The sequence below is a fragment of the Urtica dioica genome, chromosome 2 (assembly GCF_054948205.1).
Source record: "Urtica dioica subsp. dioica isolate 48M chromosome 2, U.dioica_male_clone48M_v1_H2, whole genome shotgun sequence".
Classification (NCBI taxonomy): domain Eukaryota; kingdom Viridiplantae; phylum Streptophyta; class Magnoliopsida; order Rosales; family Urticaceae; genus Urtica; species Urtica dioica.
In genome coordinates, this window is record NC_142757.1 from 26891652 (window position 1) to 26910372 (window position 18721).

At 42.7% G+C, this 18721-nt stretch overlaps 1 pseudogene; it reads left to right on the forward strand.

Annotated features, from left to right (window-relative positions):
* The first annotated feature begins 15489 nt into the window (after nucleotides 1-15489).
* On the forward strand, nucleotides 15490-17902 carry LOC149404242 (uncharacterized; annotated as a pseudogene).
* Nucleotides 17903-18721: the final 819 nt, after the last annotated feature.

The following is an 18721-nucleotide window of genomic DNA, read 5'->3' on the forward strand; positions in this document are numbered from 1 at the left end:
GGCTATATGGCTTAGAAAATTCCTTAAGTATTTGGAAGTTGTTCCAAACGTCGACGAGCCCATAACCCTTTATTGTGATAATAGTGGGGCTGTCGCTAACTCAAAGGAACCTAGAAGCCATAAGCGCTCTAAGCATATTGAGAGGAAATACCATTTGATTCGAGAGATCGCGCAACGCGGTGACGTGGAGGTGAAGTAGATCTCTGGCAGATCCATTCACCAAGGCCCTAGCGAACAAGGTCTTCGACCAACATCGTGAGGGATTAGGCATGAAGGACTACACACACCTTCTTTGAGTCAAGTGGGAGTTTGTTGTCAATGGTGCCCACAAGAAGAGTAGTAGTGTCTATTTGTGTACATTTGATGTAATATAGTCTTACGAAGACTCTTGCTTGTAATTGCTTATTCATTAGAATAAAGTTGAAACGTTCATTCATTCTTTCTTTGTTTGAAGCTTTATGATAAAACCTTAGTCTTTTAGTCCATAAACAAACTTAACAACTTACGAAGAGACAAATGTAGATTTGCATGAACAAACTCTTCGTAGTTTGCTTAAAACGATATATTCGCAATCTTAGGGTCAAAGGACTATTGACCTCAATATGATTGTTAGAAGAATCTATGATGTCTGGTTATGAGGCATTGAGAGTTGGAGACTCTATAGTTCTTCTAGGTATCTTCCGAAGGTACTGAATTGACCAGTGCACTTCTAGAGACAAGATAAGAACAAACCATTTAACCTCTTATGTCTCGAAGTCACTATGTATGAATTGCATCATGCTTACCTTGATCCTGAAATGAGACATGCCATTTCACACCTTAGTATTCTCATTTAAGAAAGTCAGAGTTCGGACTCACTATGTCATTCCGAACATGACCTATTGGTGAAGTACTAAGTTGTGAGTATGTCATGAGTAACTTTGTGAAGTTCTCATAGATATGGAATTCATGTACAAGATTGCCGAAATGCAATGTATGTCACCTCATGCTTTGTTCCTTGGAGTGTGAATAAATGAACTGGCCAGTGTCCAAATTGAGTCCTGACTCTTTTGGATGAAACAATGTGACTTGTTAGCTCCTCGTCAATACATTGTTTCTAACTTATTCACAAGCGACAAAGGAGTTGAGGAAATAACAGCTAGAAGGGTAAAATGGTAATTTAGTAAATCCCGACTAGCTGATGACATTCATGAAGGGTAGCATAGATAATATTCAGTGGATCCGCTCATTATAATTAGGTGAATTCTTGAGTAGAAAATAAATTCATTTGAACCGAGAGATTTTCAGTGTCAGCTCTTTAGTGGAGTCAGTTGGCATTAAGCTAAACTTGGAAAAGGTTTGTGAACTTTTGAGTCCAAGTGTTTAGTTCAAGCTTTATTCATTTGGGTCCATGAGGTCACTGTCACGAATCACATCGATTGGAATAGTTAAACTGGAAGCTAAGTCAAAACAAGAACGAAAATAGTCAAAAGGGTATTTTTGTCTTTTGAGACAAAGGACGAAATGAATGTCAATAATTTTTTTGACAAGTTCATTTGATGACTTAAAGTCACTCGGCCATGATTTGATCATTGGGCCTTGTGAATTAATTTCATTTCATAAGAATTTTATTGAAAATTCTAAATGGGCTTTTTCTTATGTTGTTATGAACAAGTGAAGAAAATTCTAGAAGCCTTTCTAGAAGCCATAGGCGCCCAATATACCCAAAGAGAGAGAAAATATTTTGTGCATAAATGTATGAAGATACTTGCCAAAAGAAAAAGAGGAAACAAATTTGCATAATGATGCTTAAGGGAATTCGGCCATAGAAGAGAAAACAAATTAGGAAACAAATCCCTTAAAGGAATTAAGAGACTTGGGCGCATATGGAGAGAATGGGCAATAAGAGATTGCTCATGAATGCTTGAAAAAAAGAGGAAACTCCTATTTTCTAAGGCAAACCCCTCTCCTATAAATAGGGCCCTCATTCTCATTGTTTTCTCATCCCACACAAGTTAGAGATTGAGAGACTCTCTCTCTAGACATTGTGGCCGCCCCTTCCTCTCTCTCTCTCTCTAGTTTATATTTTCGATTTTTCTTGTCTTGGCACCTAGGTCCTCACTCGACCTAGTGTTTAGCTCTGCGACTTTGAGACTCGTTCTTAAGTCGTAGTGTTTAAAAGTGCCCACTCACTAATTCCTTCTTTTCGAGTGATTTAGTGATAGAAACTTTCGTGGTTGCTCGAGGTGCCGAGGAAAGAAAGAGAGACGTGCTGCGAGGGGAGACGAGCGTTGCAAACTTTCCACAAGCTTCTTCAAAGTTCAATCTTCAAGAAAGGTTAGTAAGCTTCTAGCTCATATTGGTTTTTATTTACATGTACTTGCACTTGTCTAGGTTAGTAAAAACTGTTTTACTTGTAAAAGAAAATTTTTAAAATTCCGCCGCTTACCGAAGCGTTAATTATTTTCTCAAACCCTAGATCGATTCCAACACTAACAGGGATCAATACCCAATCAACTAAACAACCCAAAAACAAAAAAAAAACAAAATAAAAATAAAAGCATAGCAAAGTCTCAAGGGGCCGATGGTTAGGCCGGAGGTCCCAGAGAGAGACGGTCTACACATTTCTCCTCGAGTTGAGTTCACTCCCCGAGTCGAGTACCGAGTCCACGAGTCGACAAGCTACTGCTCGTGTCGACTCTACATTTCTCCTCGAGTTGAGTTCACTCCTCGAGTCGAGTACCGAGTCCACGAGTCGACTAGCTACTCCTCGTGCCGACTCTACATTTCTCCTCGAGTTGAGTTCACTCCTCGAGTGGAGTACCGAGTCCACGAGTCGACAAGCTACTCCTCGTGCCGACTCTACATTTCTCCTCGAGTTGAGTCCGCTCCTCGAGTTGAGTACCGAGTCCACGAGTCGACTAGCTACTCCTCGTGCCGACTCTACATATCTCCTCGAGTTGAGTTCACTCCTCGAGTCGAATACCAAGTCCACGAGTCGACAAGCTACTGTTGTCAATGGTGCCCACAAGAAGAGTTGTAATCTTTATTTTGTACATTTGATGTAATAAAGTCTCATGAAGACTCTTGCTTGTAATTGCCTATTCATTTAATAATAAAGTTGAAAGGTTCATTCATTCTTTCTTTGTTTGAAGCTTTATGATAAAACCTTAGTCTTTTAGTCCATAAACAAACTTAACAACTTACGAAGAGACAAATGTAGATTTGCATGAACAAACTCTTCGTAGTTTGCTTAAAACGATATATTCGCAATCTAAGGGTCAAAGGACTATTGACCTCAGTATGATTGTTAGGAGAATCTATGATGTCTGGTTATGGGGCATTGAGAGTTGGAGACTCTATAGTTCTTCTAGGTATCTTCCGAAGGTACTGAATTGACCAGTGCACTTCTAGAGATAAGATAAGAACAAACCATTTAACCTCTTATGTCTCGAAGTCACTATGTATGAATTGCATCATGCTTACCTTAATCCTGAAATGAGACATGTCATTTCACACCTTAGTATTCTCATTCGAGAAAGTCAGAGTTCGGACTCACTATGTGATTCCGAACAGGGCCTATTGGTGAAGTACTAAGTTGTGAGAATGTCATGAGTAACTTTGTGATGTTCTCATAGATATGGAATTCATGAACAAGATTGCTGAAATGCAATGTATGTCACCTCATGCTTTGTTCCTTGGAGTATGAATAAATGAACTGGCCAGTGTCCAAATTGAGTCCTGACTCTTTTGGATGAAGCAATGTGACTTGTTAGCTCCTCGTCAATACATTGTTTCTAACTTATTCACAAGCAACAAAGGAGTTGAGGAAATAACAGCTAGAAGGGTAAAATGGTAATTTAGTAAATCCCGACGAGCTGATGACATTCATGAAGGGTAAACATATATATTATTCAGTGGATCCGCTCATCATAATTAGGTCGAATTCTTGAGTAGAAAATAAATTCATTTGAACCGAGAGATTTTCAGTGTCAACTCTTTAGTGGAGTCAGTTGGCATTAAGCTAAACTTGGAAAAGGTTTGTGAACTTTTGAGTCCAAGTGTTTAGCTCAAGCTTTGTTCATTTGGGTCCATGAGGTCACTGTCACGAATCACATCGATAGGAATAGTTAAACTGGAAGCTAAGTCAAAACAAGAACGAAAATAGTCAAAAGGGTAATTTTGTCTTTTGAGACAAAAGGTGAAGTGAATGTCAATAAATTTTTTGACAAGTTCATTTGATGACTTAATGTCACTCGGCCATGACTTGATCATTGGGCATGGTGAATTAATTTCATTTCATAAGAATTTTATTGAAAATTCTAAATGGGCCTTTTCTTATGTTGTCATGAACAAGTGAAGAAAATTCTAGAAGCCTTTTCTAGACAAATATGGGCGCCTACCCTATAGAGAAATAGGAGAGATTATTTTGTGCATAAATGTATCAAGATACTTGCCAAAAGAAAAAGAGGAAACAAATTTCCCACACATGCTTGTAGGGAATCGGCCAAGTAGACAAAAGGCAAGGCAAGGAACAAAAATGGAAACAAATCCAAGCCTTCTAGAAGGCATCCTTGGCCGAGCATCTCAAGTGGGAAAAGAGGTAATTGGCTCATGAATATGTGATATTATATAGAAGAGTAAACTACCTTATAGAAGGTGAGACCTCTCCTATAAATAGGAGCCCCTTTTCTTCACAATTCATTCATCCAAGTTTAAGAGATTTGAGAGACTCTCTCTCTAGAACTTGGCCGAACTCCTCTCTCTCTCTCTTTCTAGTTTATTTTCCATTTTTCTTGTTTTGTCACCTAGGTCCTCACTCGACCTAGTGTTTAGCTCTGCGACTTCAAGACTCGTTCTTAAGTCGTAGTGTTTAAAAGTGCCCACTCACTAATTCCTTTATTTCGAGTGATTTAGTGATAGAAACTTTCGTGGTTGCTCGAGGTGCCGAGGAAAGAAAGAGGGACGTGCTGCGAGGGGAGACGAGCGTTGCAACTTTCTAAGAGCTTCTCCAAGATCAAGCTTCAAGAAAGGTTAGTAAACTTCTTAGCTCATATTAGTTTTTAATTACATGTACTTGCACTTGTCTAGGTTAGTAAAAACCGTTTTTACTTGTAAAAGAAAATTTTAAAAATTCCGCCGCTTCCCGAAGCGTTAATTATTTTCTTAAACCCTAGATCGATTCCAACAGCTACTCCTCGTGCCGACTCTACATTTCTCCTCGAGTTGAGTCCGCTCCTCGAGTCGAGTACCGAGTCCACGAGTCGACTGATGACTCCTCGTGCCGACTCTACATGACTCCTCGAGTTGAGTTCCGAGTCCACGAGTCGACTAACTACTCCTCGTGCCGGCTCTACACGACTCCTCGAGTTGAGATCACTCCTCAAGGATAGGTCCGGGTCCACGAATCGACTGATAAGTCTTCGTGCCAGCTCTACACCTTACTGACCCTCGAGTTGGCCTTACATGTAACTCCTCGAGTCGAGTCTCTTCCTCAAGTTGAGTCCCAAAACCCACGAATCAACTTAAAAGTCCTCGTGTCAAAAACCTACAACTTCCTGAGTCACCAGTCAACGATAAACTCACAAGATTCGATGATAAATCTAAATGCTCTCACGCAAGCGACAAAAATCGCCCCTATACGATAAACCAGAATTCGCTCCACGACGCTCTCGAGAGAGAAAGAATGGGCCAATTGTGTCCCCAAGCGTGACGCGCGCGCCATGGCGTCGCATTCACAAGGGCACCAGACTCGACCCAAGAGACTCAACCCAAAAACGCGACCAGCGCACCAAGGTGCCACACTCGCCGGGGGATCAAGTCTACACCTAACCCCACCTATCACACGACACGCGCACCCAAGGGTGCCACGCTCGTGAGGTGAAATGGCCATGCAAATGTGGCACCGCGCCCGCCGCCCAGCTCGTTAGCCGAAAGGCAGCGAGTTTCAAATGGGTTTCAAAGGCTTGATTCCGCCAGACGTATCTGGTCTAGCCACCGTCCACGGGAAACCTGGCCACGCAAATGTGGCACCGTGCTCGCCGCCCAGCTCATGAGCCAAAAGGCAGCGAGTTCCAAATGGGTTTCAAAGGCTTGCGTCCGCCGAACGTATCTGGTCTAGCCAGCATCCACGGGAAACTCGGCCACACAAATGTGGCACCGCATAGCCGCCCAGCTCGTGAGCCGAAAGACAGCGAGTTTCAAATGGGTTTCAAAGGCTTGCATCCGCCGGACGTATCTGGTTTAGCCAGCATCCACGGGAAACCCAGCCACACAAGTGTGGCACCACGCTCGCCGCCCAGCTCGTGAGCCGAAAGGCAGCAAGTTTCAAATGGGTTTCAAAGGCTTGCGTTCGCCGGGCGTACCTGGTCTAGCCAGCGTCCACGGGAAACCTGGCCACGCAAATGTGGCACCGCGCTCGCCACCCAGCTCGTGAGCCGAAAGGCAGCGAGTTTCAAATGGGTTTCAAAGGCTTGCATCCGCCGGACGTATCTGGTCTAGCCAGCGTCCCCGGGAAACCTGGCCACGCAAATGTGGCACCGCGCTCGCCGCCCAGCTCGTGAGCCGAAAGGTAGCGAGTTCCAAATGGGTTTCAAAGGCTTGCGTCCGCCGGACGTATCTGGTCTAGCCAGCGTACACGGGAAACTCGGCCACACAAATATGGCACCGCGCTCGCCGCCCAACTCGTGAGCCGAAAGGCAGCGAGTTTCAAATGGGTTTCAAAGGCTTGCGTCCGCCAGACGTATCTGGTCTTGCCAGCGTCCGTGGGAAACCCAGCCACACAAGTGTGGCACCACGCTCGCCGCCCAACTCGTGAGCCGAAAGGCAGTGAGTTTCAAATGGGTTTCAAAGGCTTGCGTCCGCCGGGCGTACCTGGTCTAGCCAGCGTCCACGGGAAACATGGCCACATAAAAGTGGCACCGCGCTCGCCGCCCAGCTCGCGAGCCGAAAGGCAGCGAATCACAAATGGGTTTCAAAGGCTTGCGTCCGTCGAACGTATCTGGTCTAGCCAGCATCCACGGGAAACACGGTCACACGAACGTGACACCGGGGCCCCCCTGAGGCCCGAGTCGCGCAAATCGATTACGCCTTCACTGGTAAGTCGAGAAAATAAGACGCGTACCGACAAAACCGTGCGAATCGACTACGATAGTATGTCGAGAACATAAGACATGCACAAAGGCCGTCCCTCGTGATGCACAAAAGCCGTCCCTCGTGACGCACAAAAGCTGTCTCTCGCGACGCACAAAAGCCGTCCCTCGCGACGCACAAAATCCGTACCTCGCGACGCACCAAAGCCGTCCCTCGCGACGCACAAAGGCCGTCCCTCGTGACACACAAAAGCCGTCCCTCGCGACGCACAAAAGCCGTCCCTCGCGACGAACAAAAGCCGTCCCTCGCGGCGCACAAAGGCCGTCCCCCGTGACGCACCAGAGAGCGTTCGTCCCGCATCCGCATGAAAGCGTAGATTTTGAGTTCCCACTCGACCTACGGTCGACCGAAAACTCGGGGGGCTAATGTTACCGGTCCGTCCCGGCCCGGTAGGACGACGACGGCCATGATAGCGGCCTCCCCGAATCTCTCCCGGCGCACGGCCACCTCAGAGCCGGCCCTCGTCGCCGTGGCCGCGTCCGAGGCATCCCTGGCCTCCATGGCCGGGTCAGAGGCGTCCATGGCCGGGTCAGAGGCGTCCATGGCCGGGTCAGAGGCGTCCATGGCCTCCATGGCCGGGTCAGAGGCATCCCTGGCCTCCATGGCCGGGTCAGACGCATCCCTGGCCTCCATGGCCGGGTCAGAGGCGTCCATGGCCGGGTCAGAGGCGTCCATGGCCTCCATGCCCGGGTCAGAGGCATCCCTAGCCTCCATGGCCGGGTCAGAGGCATCCCTGGCCTCCATGGCCGTGTCAGAGGCATCCATGGCCGGGTCAGAGGCGTCCATGGCCTGCATGACCGGGTCAGAGGCGTCCATGGCCGGGTCAGAGGCATCCCTGGCCTCCATGGCCGGGTCAGAGGCGTCCATGGCCTCCATGGCCGGGTCAGAGGCGTCCATGGCAGGGTTAGAGGCATCCATGGCCTCCATGGCCGGGCCAGAAGCGTCCATGGCCGGGTCAGAGGCGTCCATGGCCTCCATGGCCGGGTCAGAGGCGTCCATGGCCGGGTCAGAGGCGTCCATGGCCGGGTCAGAGGCCTCCATGGCCTCCATGGCCGGGTCAGAGGCATCCCTGGCCTCCATGGCCGGGTCAGAGGCATCCCTGGCGTCCATGGCCGGGTCAGAGGCGTCCATGGCCTCCATGGCCGGGTCAGAGGCGTCCATGGCCGGGTCAGAGGCGTCCATGGCCTCCATGACCGGGTCAGAGGCGTCCATGGCCTCCATGGCCGGGTCAGAGGCGTCCATGGCCGGGTCAAAGGTGTCCATGGCCTCCATGGCCAGGTCAGAGGCGTCCATGGCCTCTATGGCCGGGTCAGAGGCATCCCTGCCCTACATGGCCACCTTAGAGCCGGCCCTCAGCCAAGGGGATTCCCAAAATGCCCCTTGGTCACCTATAAATGACGGGGGATCTCCCCTGGTCCAGGTAATCCGTTCTTGAGTACTGAAACGCTGCCGAACTCATACCTCGCTCCTTTCTCTCAAGTCTCGACCTCTAAACACTTAAACCCTCTACAAACCACCTCAATCCTACTAATGTTGAGCGTCGGAGAGGTAAACAGGGGCAACCCCCCTGTTTTCCCTTTGTAGTTCCCGCCTCTTTGCTTGCTTTTCAGGTGCCTGAACGAGATAGACATCACCAACAGCTAAGGGACGACTTGAGATATCAAGTCCGACACGCTCGAGTCAAGACGAGACCACTTGGTCCGGCCTTGGGTCTAACCGCCCTTGACTCCTAAATCGTTGTCCGAAAAACTGCGACAACACTTTCCTTCTAGAGGAAATTTGTTTCCTCTTTTTCTTTTGGCAAGTATCTTCATACATTAATGCACAAAATAAACTCTCTTTCCCACTATGGCATGAACGAAATTCAGCCTTATTTTCCTTGGCTTGGACGAAATTTGAGCGCTTCTCGAAGGAGCTTCTAGATGTTTCTTCATTTGTTCATGACAACATAAGAAAAGCCCATTAAGAATTTTCATGTAAAATTCTATGAAATGAAATTAATCATCAAGGCCCAAATTCTTTAAGTTGGCCGTGTGATTTAAATTTTATTTGTCATCATATGACAATGTCAAAAAAATTATTGACATTCATTTCGTCATATATCTAAAATACAAAAATATCATTTAGACAATTTTCACCAAACTTGTCTTGTACTTGTTTTGACTTAGCTGCTAGTTTAACTATTCCTACTCAATATGATTTGTGACAATGACCTTATGGATCCAAATGAACAAAGCTTGAGCTAAACACTTGGACTCAAAAGTTCACAAACCTTTTCCAAGTTTAGCTTAATGTCAACTGACTCCACTAAAGAGTTGACACTGAAAATCTCTCGGTTCAAATGAATTTATTTTCTACTCAAGAATTCAACCAAATTATGATGAGCGGATCCACTGAATATTATCTATGTTTACCCTTCATGAATATCATCAGCTAGTTGGGATTTACGAAATTACCATTTTACCCTTCTAACTGTTATTTCCTCAACTCCTTTGTCGCTTGTGAATAAGTCAGAAACAATGTATTGACGAGGAGCTAACAAGTCACACTGTTTCATCCAAAAGAGTCAAGACACAATTTGGACACTGGCCTGTTCATTTATTCACATTCCAAGCAACAAAGCATGAGGTGATATACATTGCATTTTAGCAATCTTGTACATGAATTCCATATCTATGAGAACTTCACAAAGTTACTCATGACATTCTCACAACTTAGTACTTCACCAATAGGCCCTGTTCGGAATCACATAGTGAGTCCGAACTCTGACTTTCTCAAATGAGAATACGTAAGTTATGAAATGGCATGTCTCATTTCAGGATTAAGGTAAGCATGATGCAATTCATACGTAGTAACTTCGAGACATAAGAGGTTAAATGGTTTGTTCTTATCTTGTCTCTAGAAGTGCACTGGTCAATTCAGTACCTTCGGAAGATACCTAGAAGAACTATAGAGTCTCCAACTCTCAATGCCCCATAACCAGACATCATAGATTCGCCCAACAATCGTACTGAGGTTAATACTCCTTTGACCCTTAGATTGCGAATACATCGTTTTAAGCAAACTACGAAGAGTTTGTTCGTGCAAATCTACATTTGTCTCTTCGTAAGTTGTTAAGTTTGTTTATGGACTAAAGACTAATGTTTTATCATAAAGCTTCAAACAGACAAGGAAGAATGAATGAACGTTTCAACTTTTTATTAATGAATAGGCAATTACAAGCAAGAGTCTTCGTGAGACTTTATTACATCAAATGTATAAAATAAAGACTACAACTCTTCTTGTGGGCACCATTGACAACATAAGCATGATGCAATTCATACGTAGTGACTTTGAGACATAAGAGGTTAAATGGTTTGTTCTTATTCTGTCTCTAGAAGTGCACTGATCAATTTAGTACCTTCAGAAGATACGTAGAAGAACTATAGAGTCTTCAAATTTCAATGTCCCATAACCAGGCATCATAGATTCTCCTAACAATCGTACTAAGATCAATAGTCCTTTGATCCTTAGATTGTAAATATGCAGTTTTAAGCAAACCATGAAGAGTGTTTTTCATGCAAATCTACATTTGTCTCTTCATATGTTGTTAGGTTTGTTTATGGACTAAAGACTATAGATTATCATAAAGCTTCAAACAGACAAGGAAGAAAGAATGAACGTTTCAACTTTTATTAATGATTTAGCATTTACAAGCAAGTGTCTTTGTGAGACTATATTACATCAAATGTACATAAATAGACACTACTACTCTTCTTGTGGGCACCATTGATTATAGAGACTTCAATTTTATTTTATGGAGCGTAATTTCTTGAGGATTTCCTTACTGTTGCTTATTTCACTATCCCCCCAAGTTTTTGAGTTTACAAGCTTTGTCTTGATGACCGAAAAACTTTGATAAAGCGGATTTTGAAACGAAATTCTTGAACTTTATTAATATTGTAAAAATTTGAAGTCCTAAAACATTGGCTTGTAGGCCTTATTGAATTTCGGAAAACAAAGCAATAAAATGGGGGAAGCGCTCGCTATTGGTAGTACTGCCTCAAGTTTTTCGTAGTCCAACGGTGACGGATCGGGGTCACGTCTGTCTATTCGATGTGGTAGGTGTTGTCAATGGTGCTCACAAGAAGAGTAGTAGTCATTACTTATGTACATTTGATGTAATGAAGTCTCACGAAGACTCTTGCTTGTAACTGTTGAATAATTAATAAAAGTTGAAACGTTCATTCATTCTTCCTTGTTTGTTTGAAGCTTTATGATAAACTATAGGCTTTAGTCCTTAAACAAACCTAAAAACAAATGAAGAGTCATATATAGATTTGCATGAACAAACTCTTCATGGTTTTCTTAAAACAGTATATTCACAATCTAAGGATAAAAGGGCTATTGATCTCATTATGATTGTTAGGAGAAACTATGATGTCTGGTTATGAGACATTGAGAGTTGGAGACTCTATAGTTCTTCCTAGGTATCTTCTAAAGGTACTGAATTGACCAGTGCACTTCTAGAGACAGAATAAGAACAAACAATTTAACCTATTATGTCTCGGAGTCACTATGTATGAATTGCATCATACTTACCTCAATCTTGAAATGAGACATGTCATTTCATAGCTTACATCCTCTCATTTGAGAAAGTCAGCGCTCTAGACTCACTATGTGATATAGACAAGACCTATTGGTGAAGTACTAAGTTATGAAGATGTCATGAAGAACTTTGTGAAGATCTCATAGATAGAGAATTCATGTACACGATTGCTGAAATGCAATGTATATCACCTCATGCTTTGTTCCTTGGAATGTGAATAAATGAAATGGCCATTATCCAAATTGAGTCGTGACTCTTTTGGATGAATCAATGTGACTTGTTAGCTCCTCGTCAATACATTGTTTCTAACTTATTCACAAGCAACAAAGGAGTTGAGGAAATAACAACTAGAAGGGTAAAATGGTAATTTTGTATATCACATCTAGTTGATGATATTCATGGAGGGTAAACATAGATAATATTCAATGGATCCACTCATCACAATTGTCTAAAGGGTATTTTTTGTCTTTTTGGACATAGGAAGAAATGAATGTCAATAAATTTTTTGACATGGTCATATGATGACAACTGAAATGTATCACTCTGCCATGATGAGGTTTTTGGGCCTTGAGGATTATTTCCATTTCATGGAATTTTACTTGAAAATTCTTAATGGGCTTTTCTTATGTTGTCATGAACAAATGAAGAAAAATCTAGAAGCTCCTTCTAGAAGCCTTGCACGTCCTACACAAGGAAAGAGAGACTAAATTTAGTGCATGCCATAGTGTGAAAGAGATTATTTTTTGCCTTGAAGTATAAAGATACTTGTCAAAAGAAAAAGAGGAAACAATTATTCGTCTAGAGGAAACAAATCCCTTGAGAGAATGAGTTATGTTGGGCGGATATGGGAGTAAATGGGCAATAAGGGATTTCTCATGAATGCTTGAAAAAAAGAGGAGACTCCTCTTTCTGAGGCCAATCATTCTCCTATAAATAGGGCCCTCGTTCTCACTGTTTCTCGTCCCACGTAAGTTAGAGATTGAGAGCTTCTCTCTCTAGACCTTGTGGCCGCCCATCTCCCCCCCCCCCTCTCTCTCTCTCTAGTTCTTTTCGTTTTTGTTTTGGCATCTAGGTCCACATTTGACCTAGTGTTTTAGCTTCTAGAATCTTAGACTTGTTCTTTAGTCGTCGTGTTTAATAGTGTCCACACACTTATTCCTTCTTACCTCAAGTGATTTATGTGATAGAAACTTTCGTGGTTACTCGAGTTTCCGAAGAACGAAGAAAGACGAGCTTAGTGGGGAGACGAGCGATTCAACCTTTCCAAAGGATTCTCAACGATCAAGCTTCGATAAACGTTAGTAAACGAGTAATGCTCTTTAATAGTTTTTTAATTTAATAATAACGTGTGCTTTCTCTTTGTCTAAGTTAGTAAAATCGTTTTACTTGTTTAAAAGAAAATTTTTATTTTCCGCCGCTTGCCCGAAGCGTTAAATCTTTTCTTAACCTAGATCAATTCCAACATTAGATGCACTTAAGTACTTTAGAACGATACGACAATATCGTGGCGATTTGGAGAACTATATCACATTGGGGGCTCTCTCACGGTTATTATAGTTGTGGAAGTTACCTCTTTAACGGTCGCATTCTCCAATTTGTTGGTTATTTTTTAGGCTATCGTTTCAACAAATAATTGTGTAGTTTCAAACGAATGACCATTTGGTAAACGATCGTGTTATTTGCAACAATGATTGTCGTACAAACATGCATGTATACTTATCGTTGTTACCTTTGACTAACAATAGTTCTGTTTTGACTTGAATATCATATCTCTCTGCCTTTGACAAATTTTGTTCTCCATAAATTGTTCTTGCCTCCGTTCAAATTTTACTGCATCTTGTGTGTAGTTAGAATTCAGCATGTGCCTCTCCTTGGTTCATCTTTCTCTTAGTGAGACCTTCAGTAGTGTGAAGCTCCTTCATCAGCTCCGTAACAGTGTACTCTAGCTTATTCATGGAGTAGTTCAGCTTGAAGGTATCGAAAGATTCGGGGAGAGTTTCCAAGATCATATCTATTTTAGTCTCCCCATCAATCTCCGATCCTAGGATTTCAATTTCATTCAGATAACTAATTATCAGCATCATATGGTCTCTGACAAGAGTCCCAACCTTCATGCGACAGTTCATAAACTGTCAGACTGCTTGCTGTCTGGCATGACACCCTTGCCCTCCAAACATCTCCTGGAGATGATAGAGCATGTCAGCGGCTGTCTCAATGTCACAATCCTGCTGCTGGAGCACACACTACAAGAAATATGACATTTAGCTACGAAACTATTAGCGACAATTAAATCCTCGCTAATATGTCGTCGCTAATCATACTATTAGCGACGATTAGGTCGTCGCTAAAATAGTATGAAAATTTGGTGTTAAAAATTCCAAAGTTTGGCGGCAAAGACATTTAGCGACGACAATATCGTCCCTAATTATTGTTTATCGTCACTAAGTTCGCGGGAAACTATTTAGGGACGATACTATCGTCACTATATTGTTATCATTTCATTTAGCGATGGGAATATCGTCGCTAATTATGTTCAAATTTTGACGAATTTTAAAGAGGGAAAAATCCCTCCGATACTATTAAATCAAAAAAGAATTAGCAACGGAATTATCGTCGCTAAAGATTTACGAAACCAATTAGCGACGACAATATCGTCGCTAATTATTTTTGTATTTTGACGAATTTTGAAGAGGGAAAAATCCCTCCAATTGTATTAAGTCGAAAAGAATTAGCGACGAAATAATCGTCGCTAAATATTTATGAAACCAATTAGCGACGAGAATGTCGTCGCTAAATCCCTGGTAAAAGGTAAGTTCATTTAGCGACGACATTTAAACAATTAGCGATGAAATAATCGTCGCTAAATGTCTTTAAATACCAGATCACAGTTCCCCCATTTCATTTCACAAATGCGCCCTAATTTTTTTTCCCCGATTCCGAATCTCGATCTCCCTCCTGAATCGCCGTACTCCGCCGTGTGTCACCGTCCTCCCTCTCCGGTTATTCTCTCCTCACTTCTCTCTCTCTCTCTCATCATTGTTCTCTCTCTCCTCCGATCCAGGTTCCCTGCCCGCCGCCGACGCCGTTCCGCCGTTTCCCGCCCGCCGATGCCGTTCCCCGACCCCTACACGATATGTATATATATATATATGTATATATATATTAGGTATAGATATTTAAATATTTAAATTAGTTATATATATTTATAGTAGGTATAAATATTTAAATTAGGTATAAATATTTATGTAAATTAAAGATATAATTATTTATATATATATAATTTAGGATTAGATATATAAATATTAGAGATATAAATATTTACATGTATAAATATAAATATATGTAAATATATGTAAATTAGGATTAGAGATTAATTATGAAATAGAATTTTGTTAGGATTCGTAATTAAAATTGATTAGGTAAAATTATGTAAAAATGAATAAAAATTGAAATTGTAATTAATTTTGTTAAAGTTGGTTATGGATTATGTATTTTAGTAATCGAACCACTGAGGTTTGATTTATTGTTAGTTTTAGGATGTTTCTATGCATGTTTTAAAGTTAAAGGCTTGATGTCGGTTTGTTAAGTTTATAGGGGAGGTTCTGCCGAAATTTCGGTAGGATCGTGAAATTATAAAATAAAATCTGAAAACTACTAAATTTTTAAATGTTGAATCTTTAGGTAAAATGAGTTATCCAAATAGGAATTGGATAATCGAGGACCAACGTCTAAGTGTTGAGTTTGCGGCTGGCATGACAGAGTTCATGGCAATGGCCCGACAACACGTAAACATTGAAGGAAGAGTTAAGTGTCCATACAAGAGGTGTAACAATGTGTTGATGCAAAAAATTCCTGATATAGAGAATCATCTCTTTATCGGATTTAAGTGGAATTACACGAGGTGGATCTTTCACGGGGAGGAAGAAGATGACATAATGCTGTATCAGACGCATTACGGAAGAGGAGGTGGGATGTTAGATGCTATACACGATATCTTAGATCGCAACGACGTAGATGGTGACGATGAAAATATTAACCCGAATGCAGAATACCAGAGTGGACAGTTCGATGACCTTTTCAGCGACCTGAACACAGAATTATGGCCGGGTTGTACGAAGTATTCGTCACTCTCCTTTGTTGTCACGTTGATGCATTTGAAAGTGATGAACAAGTGGATGAATAAGTCGTTTGATCAGCTTCTACAAGTACTGAAAAAGTCTCATCCGATCGGCGACACGATTCCAGAGTCACACTATGAAGCAAAGGCGAAATTGCGTCAATTTGGTATGGGTTACGAGTCGATTCACATCTGCAAACACGATTGCGCGTTGTTTTGGAAGGACAACGCCAATCTAGATGAGTGTCTAGTGTGTAATGAGAGCCGGTGGCTGAAGAAAGACATGGGAAAAAAAGTAGCGCATAAGGTGTTGCGTTACTTTCCACTGAATGATCGACTTAAGCGATTGTACGCGAGTCGGCACACAACTCTAGAGATGCAGTGGCACGAGAATGAACGCATGTTTTCGACATCCTACTGACGGAGCAATGTGGAAGGAGCTCGACCGAAAATGTCCCATGATTGCGGCAGAACTGAGGAACGTCCGGCTTGGACTTGTTGCTGATGGTTTCAACCCATTTGGTGACATGAGTTTATCATACAGTATGTGGCCAGTAGTCTTGACTGCGTACAACTTACCGCCGTGGTTGTGCATGAAAACATCGTACTTGATGTTAGCATTGCTTATACCAGGTCGTAGTGCGTCGGGAAAGGACATGAATGTTTTTTTACAACCTCTTATTGATGAGCTGAAGGAATTGTGGGAAACCAGTGTTGTGTTGAGAGATGGTTCGACTGGTGAGCTATTCAGGTTGTTTTCCGTACTGCTATGGATGGTGAATGATTTCCCAGCGAGAAGCAGTTTGTCGGGATGGAGTGATCAAGGGTACCTTGCTTGTCCGACGTGTAACAACGACACACCGTCTTTCAAGGCTCGAAACAAGATTGTTTACTGTGACCATCGTCGATTCTTGCCGTTGTTACACCCGATGAGGAAGAGAAAACTGTAAAAGGTAAGAAATGAGAAACGACCACCCCCAGTGAGAAAATCGGCGCGTGACATACTTCGACAATTGCGATTAGTGGGAGATGCAATGCCGGGGAAGCACCCTGACTTCGGCGGGAAGAAACGAAAGCGCGATGCGAGTGAGCTGAATTGGACAAAGAAAAGTATTTTCTTCGAGTTGCCGTATTGGTCGAGTGTTACGTTAAAGCATAACCTCGATGTAATGCATATAGAAAAGAATGTATGAGACAATCTTCTGGGTACATTGCTGAACATCGAGGGGAAGATGAAAGACACAGATAAGGCACGGTTGACTCTGGTGGACTGGAACATAAGGCACGAGCTTCATTTGTACCAAGAGGGAGATAGATTGATGAAACCGCCTTCGTCATACACTCTGACACCTTCAGAACAGAAGCGGTTTACTGAGTTCTTGAGATCTGTCAGATTTCCCGATGGATTTGCGGGGAATTTGAAGAAGAATGTTACCGCGGACGGGAGGTTGACTGGTTTGAAGTCTCACGATTGTCACGTGATTATGCAGCGACTATTGGCTCCTGCTATTCGTCCTTTTATGGATCGCACCATTCGAGATGCCATAATAGAGCTTTGCAACTTCTTCAGACTTATTTGCTCAAGAACGCTGGTAATTTCAGACATTGAAAAGGCGGAGGAGGATGTGAAGTTGATATTGTGTAAGTTGGAACGAATTTTCCCGCCTGATTTCTTCACAATCATGGTACCGGAGGAGGCAATGAACGGAGGTCCGGTTCATATGCGGTGGATGTATCCATTTGAGAGATACCTTGAAACGCTCAAGAACTTTGTGCTTAATCGAGCTAAACCAGAGGGTTCAATTGCTGAAGCTTATGTTGTAGACGAAGCATTGACATTCTGCTCAAGGTATCTAGAAGGCGTTGAGAATCGTTTCAACATGCCCTAACGAACAGACATCGCCTCTAACTTCGAAGGTGTCGAACAGGAGTTATCGGTGTTTCAGTCATCAAGTTGTCGGCCTTACGGGAAGATGACCACGATACGCTTAGATGAGAATCTACGATTGCTCGCTAAGTGGTACATTTTAAGAAATTGTCCCGAATTTGACAATTTCATGAGGTAAATGAGTGAAATAAATGAACTTCAATTATTTACACTACATGATGTATTAAATGAACATGAATTTTATTTCAGTGAACACATAGATCTCATGGAATTAGAAGGTCGACCAGATGTTGAAGAAGCGCATCGACTATAGTTCCCAAAATGGTTTTGGGAAAAGAATTGAGTGACTTAAAGAATATGATTAAACTTCGTATGTAGGTATTCGACACTAACCGAGTCGTTAATGGTTATATGTAGGTGTTTCGCATGAGCCAAGACGGATTACCCGTATCCTCCAAATTTTATGCATTGGCATTGGGACCACATTTCGTACCACAGACGTATCTGTGTTGTGTAGTGAATGGAGTTAAATTTATCTCCCGTCAACGTGATAGCAGAAGAACGACTCAGAATAGCGGGGTATGTGTACCAAGTGAAGTAGGTCACCACTTCTACGGTCAAGTAGAAAACATCATTGTCTTGACTTATCAGAATGATTGTCCTGTCGTCTTATTTCAATGTCGTTGGTTCGGTGACCAAGATCCGAGGAAAAGGACACGCAACGACAACAACTTGACAAGCGTGTATGTGGCAAAAGAATGGTACAAAGACGAGCCATTTATTTTGACAACTCAGGCAAAACAAGTTTTCTACTTGGAAGATAATTTGAATGGCCCTGATTGGCGAATCATCGAAATGTGTGGGATCTTCCTGATATTGACCTTATTCTTGGTCAATCTTCGTCATCGGTTCAATTGTCGGTGGAACCGTCAGATTTGGATTCACTGTCGACGCGTCATCAGTCTGCGATACCAGAGCCCGTGAGCAACGAAGGACT